The sequence below is a fragment of the Sapajus apella genome, unplaced genomic scaffold (genome assembly GCF_009761245.1).
Source record: "Sapajus apella isolate SASKATOON/1434 unplaced genomic scaffold, GSC_monkey_1.0 scaffold70, whole genome shotgun sequence".
NCBI classification, from domain to species: Eukaryota; Metazoa; Chordata; class Mammalia; order Primates; family Cebidae; genus Sapajus; species Sapajus apella.
Window position 1 is genome coordinate 10293820 of NW_022437010.1, and position 12442 is coordinate 10306261.

The following is a 12442-nucleotide window of genomic DNA, read 5'->3' on the forward strand; positions in this document are numbered from 1 at the left end:
GCAACCTCCGCCTCCTGGGTTCAGGCAATTCTCCTGCCTCAACCTCCTGAGTAGCTGGGATTACAGGCACGTGCCACCATGCCCAGCTAATGTTTTGTATTTTTAGTAGAGATGGGGTTTCACCATGTTGACCAGGATGGTCTCGATCTCTTGACCTTGTGATCCACCCGCCTCAGCCTCCCAAAGTGCTGGGATTACAGGCTTGAGCCACCGCGCCCGGCAGATTTTTTTTTTTTAAACCAGGTGACGTGTTACCTATGTTGAAAAGAAACTAAAGGCATTTCAAAAAATAAAAATATGGGCTCCAGAATGAGCTTTCCTGGGTTCAAATCCAGTCTCTGTCACTTAGCAGATGTGTGACCGTAGGCAATTTATGCTCCTTGTCGTTTATTTCCTAACCTTAAAAAGGGAATAATAATAATAGTACCTAAACCAGAAATTTGATATTCAAAGAGGATAGCACTTGAAAACTATTGATGAGGGTGCCTGGCACCTGTTAAGCATGTAGTAGAGATTTGCCATAATTATTTCTAATCCAGCGACTCACTCGGAGAGGAGACACCTTGGATTTGACGAGAAGTGCATTCTAAGTAGATTAGAGTTTAGAATACCAGTTATTGGATTAGAAAAAAAAATCAGAAATGAGTTTTATTAAGCAGAATCAATCTTGATCTTGAGAAGTAAGCTTGAACTATGATTTTAAAAGGAGGTATGTGAATATATATTTTTCTTTCAGAGTAAAACTACAATGCTTAAGACAAAGTGAGCAGTTCCCAGATGAGGCTTTGTTAGCTAAAAGGCCTGGGGCTTGCTCGGACCACAGTGATAATACCATCTTTTGTTTTCACATTACTCCGTATCATCTTTTATTGTATATCATCTTACATGTATACGCTGTCTCATTTACTTTCCTTAGGATATTCCACCCAGCTGTGTGAGTTGGCATTTTAAGTGCTTATTGGCAAATAGGATAGTAAAATGAGAACAAGTCAGGGAAAGAAGTTTCCAATCTCTGTACAACCTTAAAGCAATCTCTACCACCTCAGTGGGCGGTGTCCCTGCAGCTGCTTCAGGAGTAGAGATGGCAATAAATCTAAAGGCTGAGTAAGCGCTATACAAGGAACCACCATTTGGGAATTCAGGATCTTCTTATTTTAATTTGATCTGATACTATGCCAAAGCACTGGTGAAACCACGATGAGTAGAATACGATCTGTAGCTTCAGTAGCTCAGAGAGGGACTGGCGAGTCCATGGTGGGAAGCTCAGCACTGCCTGCAGATGTGTGGGAGGCTCAGGGGTGGAGGAGGGAGGGCAAAGGTTTCACAGGTCAGCAAGCTATGTGTTTGGTTCCGGTGAAAGATTTCCACCTTGGCATGAAAGGAGCAAATACTTTGGAATGCAGCTTTAAATCTCATTTGTGGCTTTATTAATTTCTGTGAAACTCATCTTTTTCATCAGTTAAGTGGGCTGATAATTCAACTTGCAGCGAAGTTATGCAAATTAGAAATAATGTATAGGAGTATACAGCAGGTACTCAACAGATGGTAACAGTCATGATGACTGTAATGTAGGGTCCTTGGGGATGGGTTTTATTTTATTTTATTATTTTTTTGAGACAGTCACCCTCTGTCGCCCCAGGCTGGAGTACTGTGGTGCAATCTTGGCTCCCTGAGACCTCCGCCTCCTGGGTTCAAGCAGTTCTCCTATCTCAGCCTCCTGAGTAGCTGGGATTACAGGCACCCACCACCACACCCGGCTTATTTTTTGTATTTTTAGTAGAGATGCGGTTTCGCCATGTTAGCCAGGCAGGTCTTGAACTTCCAACCTCAGGTGATCCACCCACCTCAGCCTCCCAAAGTGGTGGGATTACAGGCGTGATTTTTGCTGGTTTTATTCACTTTTATATGCCTCAATGTGCCTAGAACAATGGCGCTTAATAAACATATCTTAAAATGAAGGGATGATGGAAGGAGAGAAAACAGCATATGTAAAGGAAGCGCCTGCTTAGTCTGGAGGTAGCAGGGAAGTTATGTGGTTGGGCACACACCTGTGCATGTGTACACATGGGCTGACACTCACCGGGAGAGAGGCAAGGGCGGGGCAGCAAGGAGTTGCCTTTAAAGAAATTTCAACAGCAGATCCTGCCATCAGGTTGATCTGATATTTTAAGAGTCACCATCCATAAAATCACTTTTTATAATCCCCAAATATTTGCTTCTGGAAGGACAGAACATCTGACAGGAGGTACTGGGATTTGGTTCTGTGATCTAAAAAAGCCATAAATCTTCCGTTCTTTTCAACCAGTGAAGCCCAGGATATAAACACTGTAACTGGATTTGGATTTATGTTCTGACTCTTCCTGTAAAGCAAGGAGCTGCTTTCGGGGGAGGATGAAATGTACACAGGCAATCTGCTTGTTTGGCATTTTCAAGGTTCAGAGTTACCTGAAGCTCAGGCCTCAGCTTCCTCAAGCTGCTAGATTCTGCCTGCCACAGCAAGTGTGGAAGAGGTGAACCCCCTTTACCCATGTCCCAAATGACTTAAGACATTTGGATGTGGAGAGTTGATCCTGAGTCAAGCTTTGAATAAACTTAGAAGAGAGAGGCTGAAGGTGAGAAACGTTAAATTGTTTCTGCTTTTTAAAATGCTTCTCAGGAAAGACCTCTGGTTCCAGAAATGCTGTGGATAAGTAATCTGAAATCTCTCCAAATCCAGATATCTCTTAGCACTAGGAAAATGTTAGCAAACATCCTTTTAAAACAATAATAGTTAATATTTAGTGAGTACTTGCTAGATACTATAGTGAATACTTTATGTGCTTTATTTTGCTTAATTCTCCATGGGCCAACAAGCAGGATAGCTATATTCGTAACAAGTTTAACATTATGGTAAAACATCATTATTAAGAATTTTTAAGGCACTAAATAATCAGGAACTAGCCAATTCTAAGGTTATAAAACCCTAGTAACATCATCTCAATGTATTTAAAGCAAAAATTTAGAGGCTTACAGGGAGAAAATGGAAAAGCTACTAACTCCTCGTTATCCCTGAATTATAATGAACTCTGTGAGGGCAGGCACATCAAAGCTTTGCTCACTGCTTACTCCAGGGGCTAGAACAGCAGGTTCTTGGTTACTATTTGTTAAAGGAATTGGCAAATAATGCAAGAAAAAAGTCAAAGATTTTGTCCTTGCCCTTCTGCAGCCACTGAAGGTGGTTTGAAAGATGGCAGAGCGAGTTTCCATCCCCAGGGGATGTGTCACCAGAGGCCAAGCACCCCATAACTGGAGGGTATCAATGGTGGCTGTGCACTCCAGCCCTGGAGGGATTCATGTGGCCTGGTGGGATCTCTATAGAGGAAATTCAGTCACCCAAAAGATCAAATTAATTTTATGATCATGTGGCTTATTTGGATATGGAGTAATTCTTTCTTGTCGATGCCCTATGCTCAAGAGAGGGACAATCAGTGACAATTTGGACCTTCTGGGCTGTGTGTGATCTGGCACACAGTACACTAGTAAGTCTGATGTTATAGAATCCATCTCATTCATTTATTAGCAATGAAAGGTTTTAGAGCACAGCCAGTGCATTTCTATGCTGTTTCTAGCTATACAACTAACAAAGTTAACCCCATTAACTATATATAGGCAATTCTGCATTCCCCTGTTAGAATACACACATTCTAGTCAAGCAACCATGGAACTTTTCCTAAAATTGAGCAAGAACTAGCCCGAACATAAATCTCAATAAAAAACTAGAATTAGCACGCATTTAATTGGATGTTAGTTCTCTAGCTAACATCCAATTAAATCAGAAATTAACAGTGAAACCCACCACCACCCCAGATGGAAAGATGACAGTTCTATAGTTTCCTTTGGGATCCTTGCCCTATTCCTTTTCACATCTTTGCTAGGTTCCCCGAATCCAGTCCTTGCACACAGGAGGCAAGGTGGGCATGTTTGTCTTGTTTTCAACTTTAAAGGATATGACACATGAAGGGTGTGGTTAGTTGTGGAATTTTCGTAGCTGTGCTTTCCAGGTTAAGGAATTTCCCTTCTATTCCTTTTCCCTGTGTTTCAGCGAAACAACATTGAAATTTATCAAATGCTATGGTTTGACAATGCTGAGTGGGAAGTATCTGTAAGTGCATTACTGTATTTTCTGTCCTTTTCAATTTTTCACAATTAAAAAACAAACAAACATACTTTTCAGCAGCAGAACGTCCGGTCAGATGTCCTTCTTAACAATAGCGGCTAGTATGGAGCACCAACCACACACAATACTTTTAGACGATGCCTACTGAGTAAGAAATTTATTCAGAAAAAAAAGAAATGAGCTGAAATTTCCTTGTATGGTAGTATGTTACGATACCATGGGTCATATAGTGTATGAAGCTCCTCTAAGTTATTGTACAGAAATCTCCCGAGAATTAGTTTGGGGCCACCTTGATGCTCAATTGGCTTCTATATTTATGTGTTTTGCTTACTTTATAGTAAAATAATATTCACAGTACATCTACTCTATGTGACACAGATAATAATTTATCTCTTTAAGTGAAGTGATAATATTAACAATATTTATTATATGTCAACTATATGTGTAAAATAAGAGTTCAGAGTGTAGACCCTGAAGTCAAATCGTCTGGGGTGAAATGCCATCTCGGTTGGGTGCTTGCGGGTTATGCAGCCTCTGACAAGATACTTTGCATCCCTGGGCCCCTGTTGCCTCATCTGTAAAGAGGCATAATGACAGCGCCTAGGCTTTAACATGTGTGAGGATTATGAACCAACAAAACATATGAGTGCCAGTGCGGAACTCACAGTGAGTGAGAGAGCCGGGTGCTTCCTGAGCCCTTGCTAACCGCCGGGAGCTGCGCCCAGTGCTTTGCCCACGTTATCTCCCTTAATCTTTCAGTGTCATGAGAGATATCCCCCTATTATGCCTACTTTGCACATGAGGTCATTGAGGTTTGTGGTTGTTTAATCCCTGCCTTATGACTGGTGTGGCTCATGTATAGGATCTGTTTGATGCTGCCTCCTTGATTAGAATAAATCCCTGATTTTTATCATTGTTCCCATGAGAAAATATTGTCCACTTTGCAGTGATTTACTTATGGTGGTGCTTTCGGGAATGCACTGAAGCAAACCATGAAATAAAATGAACAATTCACTAAATCAAATAAAGGAAAAGGAATACAAAGCCAGCAGGGCACAGTGGAATGGAAACCAGCATCGACCTGAAAACCAGGACGCCTGGGTCCGGCTCCTGGTTCTGCGTTGAGTTGCCGTCTGTTAAATGACAGCCCTGGTGCACACGGTAACCAGTTTCCCCTCCGTCTGCATAAGCAGTGGCTTGAGAATGAGGGAACCGGAATCCTCGTTCTTGTTGCTTCATTTCTCTGACTTTAGATTTCTTGTTTGTCACCTTAGTGGATCAAAGCCAGGAACTTCAAGACTCACTTCCTATTCTAATATTCCTTTGCCAGAAAAATTATTTCCTTTATCAAAAGTTACATATCTTAGAGGTTTTAGAAACAATCTGATCTAGTGCTAAAGAAATAGTAATGCTGAAAAAGTTTATAGATGGATTATACAGTCGTATTTATTATTATTACAGATTTACTTTGCTGTTATTAATTAATTTGGGGAAATGGCGTGTTTAAAGGCAGCTACAATTTTCTGAGTATTGGGTATGGTGTCGTTGCCATGTGTGTTTTATGCCATAGGGACATTGGGAAGGATTGATGTTTTTTAGGAAGAGTAAGAACATGTTACTTTTGTTATAACACTTGATATTCCTATTCTGTGAGATCCTGCATGCACACTACACAATTTGGAAAACATTTTGCAACAGATGGCATAAACAGATCCAGATGAAACTGATTATTTAATCAGACTAACCTCTTTCCTTGGCTGATGACATGAACTTTCCAGCATTCCAATTTGTTATAACTTTAATCAGTTTGGACCCCCTTGGTTTCAAAGTATCTATGTCAGAAATAGTCACATGTAGGAAAATGATTTGAAATCTTTCCAAATGCAAATGTGAAGCTTTTTAGCCAAGCTCTAGAAGGAAAGCAAATATGGGAAGAAAAACAGATAGGCAGTTAAGATGGGAGACTCCAAAACGTCTGATTTTGCCTTTATTGTAGCTATTGACTTCATTTGGGACCCAGGGCAACTGCTTCTACTTACCTAGGCCTCATTTATCCCAACTGTAAACTGAGGATAATAGCCATTTATGTACCTTGAAGGGGTAAGGCTACGATTAATTAGTTAATGTGTTCAGTGTGCTTTGAAGTGCTAAGTGCTATTAAGCGTCATTTAGATTACCCTAATAATTTCATGAACTCGGCGTTCTTTTCACCAGCTGAGCAGTTGGGATCTCTTGATCAGATTTTTCAAATGGCAGAGCAGTTTTAATGCAAATACCTCAAAACTGGTTCGTACTGGTATTCGACATTAAAAAAAGGAGTTAAACACTTGAGCAATCACCATGTCCCAGTGTACCAGAGGGCAGGATAATCTTTCCACGATAACGGAGGTAAATATTAGTACCTTTTCCCCTTTTGCTTGGTTCCCTCTCCCCTAGTCTCTCGTATCTCCGTGCCTCTTAGAGTTTCATAGTCTGAAATGTTTGCAACCGAAACTCAGAGTAATGACTTTTCGCAGCTCTCAAACATGCTTGGCAATCTGTTGGCTGTGATGTGCCCTGCTCCCTGGCTCAGCGCACGACATGGGGGTGTGGGTGTCTGGGCTGGGTGCTTACTGTTGCCACAGACACAGTTTCAGCTGGTATGGAACAGGGGTCTCAGTTCATCATCTAAGCCCCAGTTGAAGAATACCCCAGAAGATGCAGGTTTCAAACCAGCTTACTCTGAAGAGGCACCCAAACTATTTGAAAACAGCTTATTTGAACACACTGGAGCTGTACGTATCAGAACTCATGTTTTCTTTTAGGAGCTTCCTAGTCAAGTAAGTAGTGGCATGGTCAGGCAGGGGTTGGTGGTACATTTGGGGCCATGATCAGCCCGCTTCATGATGACTCAGGTCAGGGCACACATGCTGCAAGCTGCCTGGCGCCAACTTCCCTCCTCCCCCAAGGCAAACCTCTGGCAGGCGTGTCAGGCAGGGTTCCGGGAAGGCACAGCCAGTGCCTCGGCACTGTGGTCCATGGCTTGGGGAAATGCATCCTTCCCACCGTTAGCGGTCAGTCCTCCTCTCATCAGCCAGCCGGTTTAGAAGTGGTTCCAGATCCTCCAGCATTGTGTGGAAAGTGCTGATCGGAAGAGAAAGTCAGCGGATTCTAATGGGCCAGGCTCACTGGCTTGCAGGAGAACTTTAGCTATTCAGTCTGGTCTTTGCTCATCCAGTCTAAAAGCTACCCAGCTGTCCTGGGCAGCAATGCCAGAGAATACTTAGGGATAGAAGTGCAACTTTTATTTAAAAAACAACAGACACTGGGGCCTACTTAAGGGTGGAGGGTGAGAGGAGAGAGGATCAAAAAAGATCGTTGCTGGGTACTGGGCTTAGTACCTGGGTGATGAAGTAACCTGTACAACAAACCCTTGTGACGTGAGCTTACCTATGTAACAAACCTGTACATATACCTTCGAACCTAAAATAACAATTAAAAAAATTTAACTGAAGACAGTAAAATTCATAAGAAGCCTAGTCTCTTTCTTACCTTTCTCCATTCCTTTAACTGGCTTCCTTTGGATACAGCTTCCATGTTTGTGGCTCCTATTTGAGGATTTCGTGACATGTACTACTTATCTTTTTATTATTTTAATCAGTACTTTCTAAATCAAGATACGGGAGAAAATATGTTCCATGTTTTAATTTAGTAGGCTAGCATGAATTTGATGTAGATAAGACACCCTTGCTTGGTTTTGCATTCCCTGCTGGATAAACATTCCTGGTATATGTAATGTTGTAATGTGTGTGTCACGGAGATAGCACGGGGAACTGAGCTACGATAACTCGCTGGGCCTTTTCTAAAGAGTGGGTTGAGTGATTTCATTCCAGGCCTGTCCAGTGGTGCATGAGCTGAGGGTTTCCCATGGTCTGATTGGCAGGCCTGCCTTTCTGAGAGTAGCTAGCCTCTCTGCCCCTAGACACTTGGCGTGTTTACACAAGAGTGTTGGGATCAGTGCTAGCTGGAACAGAGCAGCACAGCGTGAGGCATCTGAAGGACGGAGGCTTCAGGGATGAAGATTCTCCTTAGACCACTTTATTAAGTACTTTTTGTTTCGTTTTGTTTTGTTTTATTTAAGATGGAGTTTCACTATTGTTGCCCAGGCTGGAGTGCAGTGGTGCAATCTCGGCTCACTGCAACCCCAGCCTCTGGGTTCAAGAAACTCTCCTGCGTCAGTCTCCCAAGTAGCTGGAATTACAGGCATCCACCACCATGCACAGCTAATTTTTGTATTTTTAGTAGAGGCGGGGTTTCACCATGTTGGCCAGGCTGGTCTCAAACTCCTGACCTCAGGTGATCCCCCCGCCTTAGCCTCCCAAAGTGCTGGGATTACAGGCGAAAGCCACCGCGCCTGGCCTATTAAGTGTATTTTTTTAAGAGGAAAAATTCATTACATGGCATCTATTTTTAAAAGTCTAGAGCTGTTAGAAATAGTCCTGAAAATGATGTTAGTCTACACGGAAGCATAAGTTAACGTAAATTCTAATGAATACCTTTGACAGGAAAACTAGAATGCAATAGTTGATTTGGGAAATGAGCTTAGTGAGTCTGTCTCATTTTTCTTGCTGTCTTCCTGGGGCTTGGACAAAATCTCAATTTTTTTGTTTCAAGTCTTTGCACACTTTTTTTCTAAAGTATCAGCGTGTATTTTCCTGCCTTGCTACGCTCAACATTATTGAACCTAGTTAAATTGTTTTCATTAACAGACCCAACTTTAGCAAGCCTCTTCCCAAGAGCTGCTAAGCCCTTCAGGACTCACTGGCTGGAGTCCTCACCTCTGTCTACCGTCCTGGCTTTACCCTTGGGGAGATGCTTTTAAGTAATCAAAGGAGCAGGAGTGGTAAGATCTCTAGAAAATCCACACCCTGGGTCAACAGGATGAATAACTCGTTATTGTCAGAGGGAAAAGTGAGCCCTGTTGGATAGGGACAAAGCCTTGGCCACAGTGACTGTGCAATACCGGCACCTCCAGGTGGGCTGAGCCTCAGACAGCTTTTTGCAGGATTTCTGGTGAGCACTGTCAGCCACTGGGATGTGACTACAGTTGTCACGTGCAGCAAAGGGATTCGACTGCTTGGGATGTAACAGAGACCAAAATGACTGATCCTCATTGCCCAAAAGAGAACACCATGCCTTCATACCTTCAATAATTAAAATTAGGCAATCGTGAGTAATAAATCCCACAGCTGGGATATTGTCTTTCCTTCCAGGCTCCTTTCTCAAGGGTTCCTGGCCTGTCCTCCTGTGCTCTGTGATGTGTGTGGAGCTCGTGTTTCCTCTTCTGTTCCCTCTCAGCGCCTGTGACTGCTCCTCCCATCATGGCACTCCGCCTGTCCTGCTGCGCCTTCCGAGTTTTTCTTCCTCCAGTTGCTGGTTCAGGCTGTGACACCTGAGTCTTTCTCAGCTACGCAGGCAGAGCAGCATTAGCCGTGTGCTGCCCAGATCCAGAGAGCCACTCAAAACATTGTTGAATACACTGCTGCCCTACCCCAGAAACGTGCTTCTATTTTCATGGAACTGTGACTTTTTATGTCGCCTGGGCATGAGTGTCTTGCTGCACTAGGGGTCTGTGGTGATGGCCTGGGTAGGCACAGGGAATTCCAGATGAACTCCGGTGGCAGAGGTTGCAGTGAGCTGAGATCGCAATCCAACCTGGGCAACAGAGCAAGACTCTGTCAAAAAAAAAAAAAAAAAAAACATTGGAGAACACAGAATAAATAAATCTTGTGCCCCTGTATCAAACATCCAGTGATGTCAGCTGCCAGCAATTTCCCCATTTCATCCCCGAACGTGTTTAATCAAGTGTTTCTCTCTATGGCACTGATGTCTGGGAGGAACATTTTTTTCTTCAGTTTCTGGGCAATATACATCTTGATGACTTGAATATCCTCCCAATCATATGACATATGTTGAAAGGAGGCTTTCTATTCATGGTTTTCTAATGGCTGCGTTATTCATCTTTGTTTCAGATAAGCACCTAACACAATCTTTAATTTGGTTCTGCCCTTTTGAAGGTGAATTGTAACTCTTTTCTCTTACAGAGTTATTGGGGATATTGGGGTAGCGGCCCTTTGTAATATTTTTGTCTTAACACAAAGCAGAACGGAGAAAGTGAGCTTAAGGCACAAAGAAGTAAGGCCCATGGTGGGAGCAGGAGCTGGCCTGCGCCAGCCTGGGGTAGCCCGCAGCTAGCAGCTGTCACTGGACTCCCTGGCTGAGCAACCCTGGCCTAGCTGAGCAATGTCTGTGTGTACCCCCGAGAAGCACAAGATCCCCGGGCAGCCTGAGAACAACTTCATAGCTTATCTCAGAAAGCTGTGTTGATCAAGGGTATGGCTTCTGATAACATTTTCACTTCGACTCCAAACAGAATGACCTAACTTGCCACTCCTGTGGATTTCGAGTCTGAAGTAGGTTTAGTCACAAAGAAGAAAGTACTAGAATTCTTGCAAGAGGTTTTTTGTTTGTTTGTTTTTATGCTTATTACTCATCATAGGTCTAGAAAAAGGCTGGCAAACTTGTTCTGTCAAGGACGTGGTAGCAAAGACATTAGGCTTTGTGGGCTGGGCTGAGTCCATCAAGAATACCCAGCTCTGCCGTGTAGCCCCAGAGTCCACAAGCAAATGGGTGCAGCTATTTTCCAATAAAACTTTATTTATAAAAAATTGGGCTCCTGGGGCTGGATTTGGTCTGTGGCCAGCAGTTTGCTGATACCTGGTCTAAGACAACAAGGGTATAACATTCTCTAAACACCTGGATGTGGGCTTTTTTCAGTAGCCAGGTCTGGGTCTCAGCCTTCTAGAACTCCCGGAGGCCAGGGCAGAGGAGGGGCTGTGTCTTTCCCATGAGCTGTGGGAGGGCCGCTCTCCCCCCAGCAAGGTCTCTGCCCCACCTCCCTGCCCTCTGTCTAGAATCCTCTTCTGCTTTCCACCCAGAAATTCTCAGAGTGCAAGAGGCTGAGCTCCTGGGCGCAGCAGCAGCTCTGAATCTTTCTGGTTCATGTAGAACTACGTAGTCATTGAAGCCTCTTCCTCTTCCATTGTCTTTAAACCTAGATTTTACTTCCTGAACTTCTGGAGCTTAAAGCTCGCTTTCCATAAACCAAACCCCCAAGTCTCCCAATTATAAAAGAACAGGGCCGACTGTGGTGATTCATGCCTGTAATCCCAGCACTTTGGGAGGCCGAGGTGGGCAGACCACTTGATCACTGGAGATTCAGACCAGCCTGGCCAAAATGACGAAACCCCGTCTCTACTGAAAATACAAAATTAGCTGGGCGTGGTGGCGGGTGCCTGTAATCCCAGCTACTCGGGAGGCCGAGGCACAAGAATTGCTGGAACCTAAAGACAGAGATTGCAGTGAGCTGAGCTCACACCATTGCACTCCAGCCTGGGTGACAGAGAGATACTCGGTCACACACACACACACATGCACACACACACAGGCAGAAAATGTAGGACCATCATGTCCTTGGAGAATCAAACAAGCTCACAACAATGTGTTTGACTCTTAAAAACATTTGCAAACAGACTAAAATAGCCCGAGTAGGAGACTGATGGTTCAGACAGCTACTAAACGATCTTAAAGTTCGACATTGAAGAGTTACTTGAATAGACCTTGTTAGCTTTGCTAGATAATATGTTTGATAGTTAGCCCTCTATTCCTATCATCTTTACTATTTAGTATATCAGACGTTCAAGATTTTAGGAGACTGGGGGTCCATGAAAACACAAATCCTGACTTTTCGTGTGTTCTGCCCAAGCTGCTCTTCCTTGCTGTGTTAACAGGAGTACAGCTGGAAACCACCTTCCATTAGATAGTAATCCTGAGAAAACTACTGAAAGAAGAAATATTCTGAGCATGCTTTGCGAAGAGAAGAGTGGATTTAAATAAATTTACCAACACTTACATTGCTCATCTGTGGGCTATTGCCAGAATAAATTCAGTGCTTGCCTCAGCCAAAGTTTGTCTGGTTTTAAGGGGCCAAATCCCACCAAAGCCTAGTAAAAGGAAGTCTTGCTAGAAATACACAGGAAGCTGCTAGGGCCAAGGGCAGGTGTAGGAGCCAAAATGGGGCTGGAAGCAGTGGGGCTGTCTCCTGGCCTCCTTGCCTCCCACCCCAGGTCTCTATCCTCTCGGGTTTCACACGGGAAATTGTACATTTTTCAGCATTTCTTTGCAAACCAGCCTTCTCTGCTTGCTTCTTGGTGTCCAAGCTGGGTCTCAGTGAGCATCCCCGGCAAA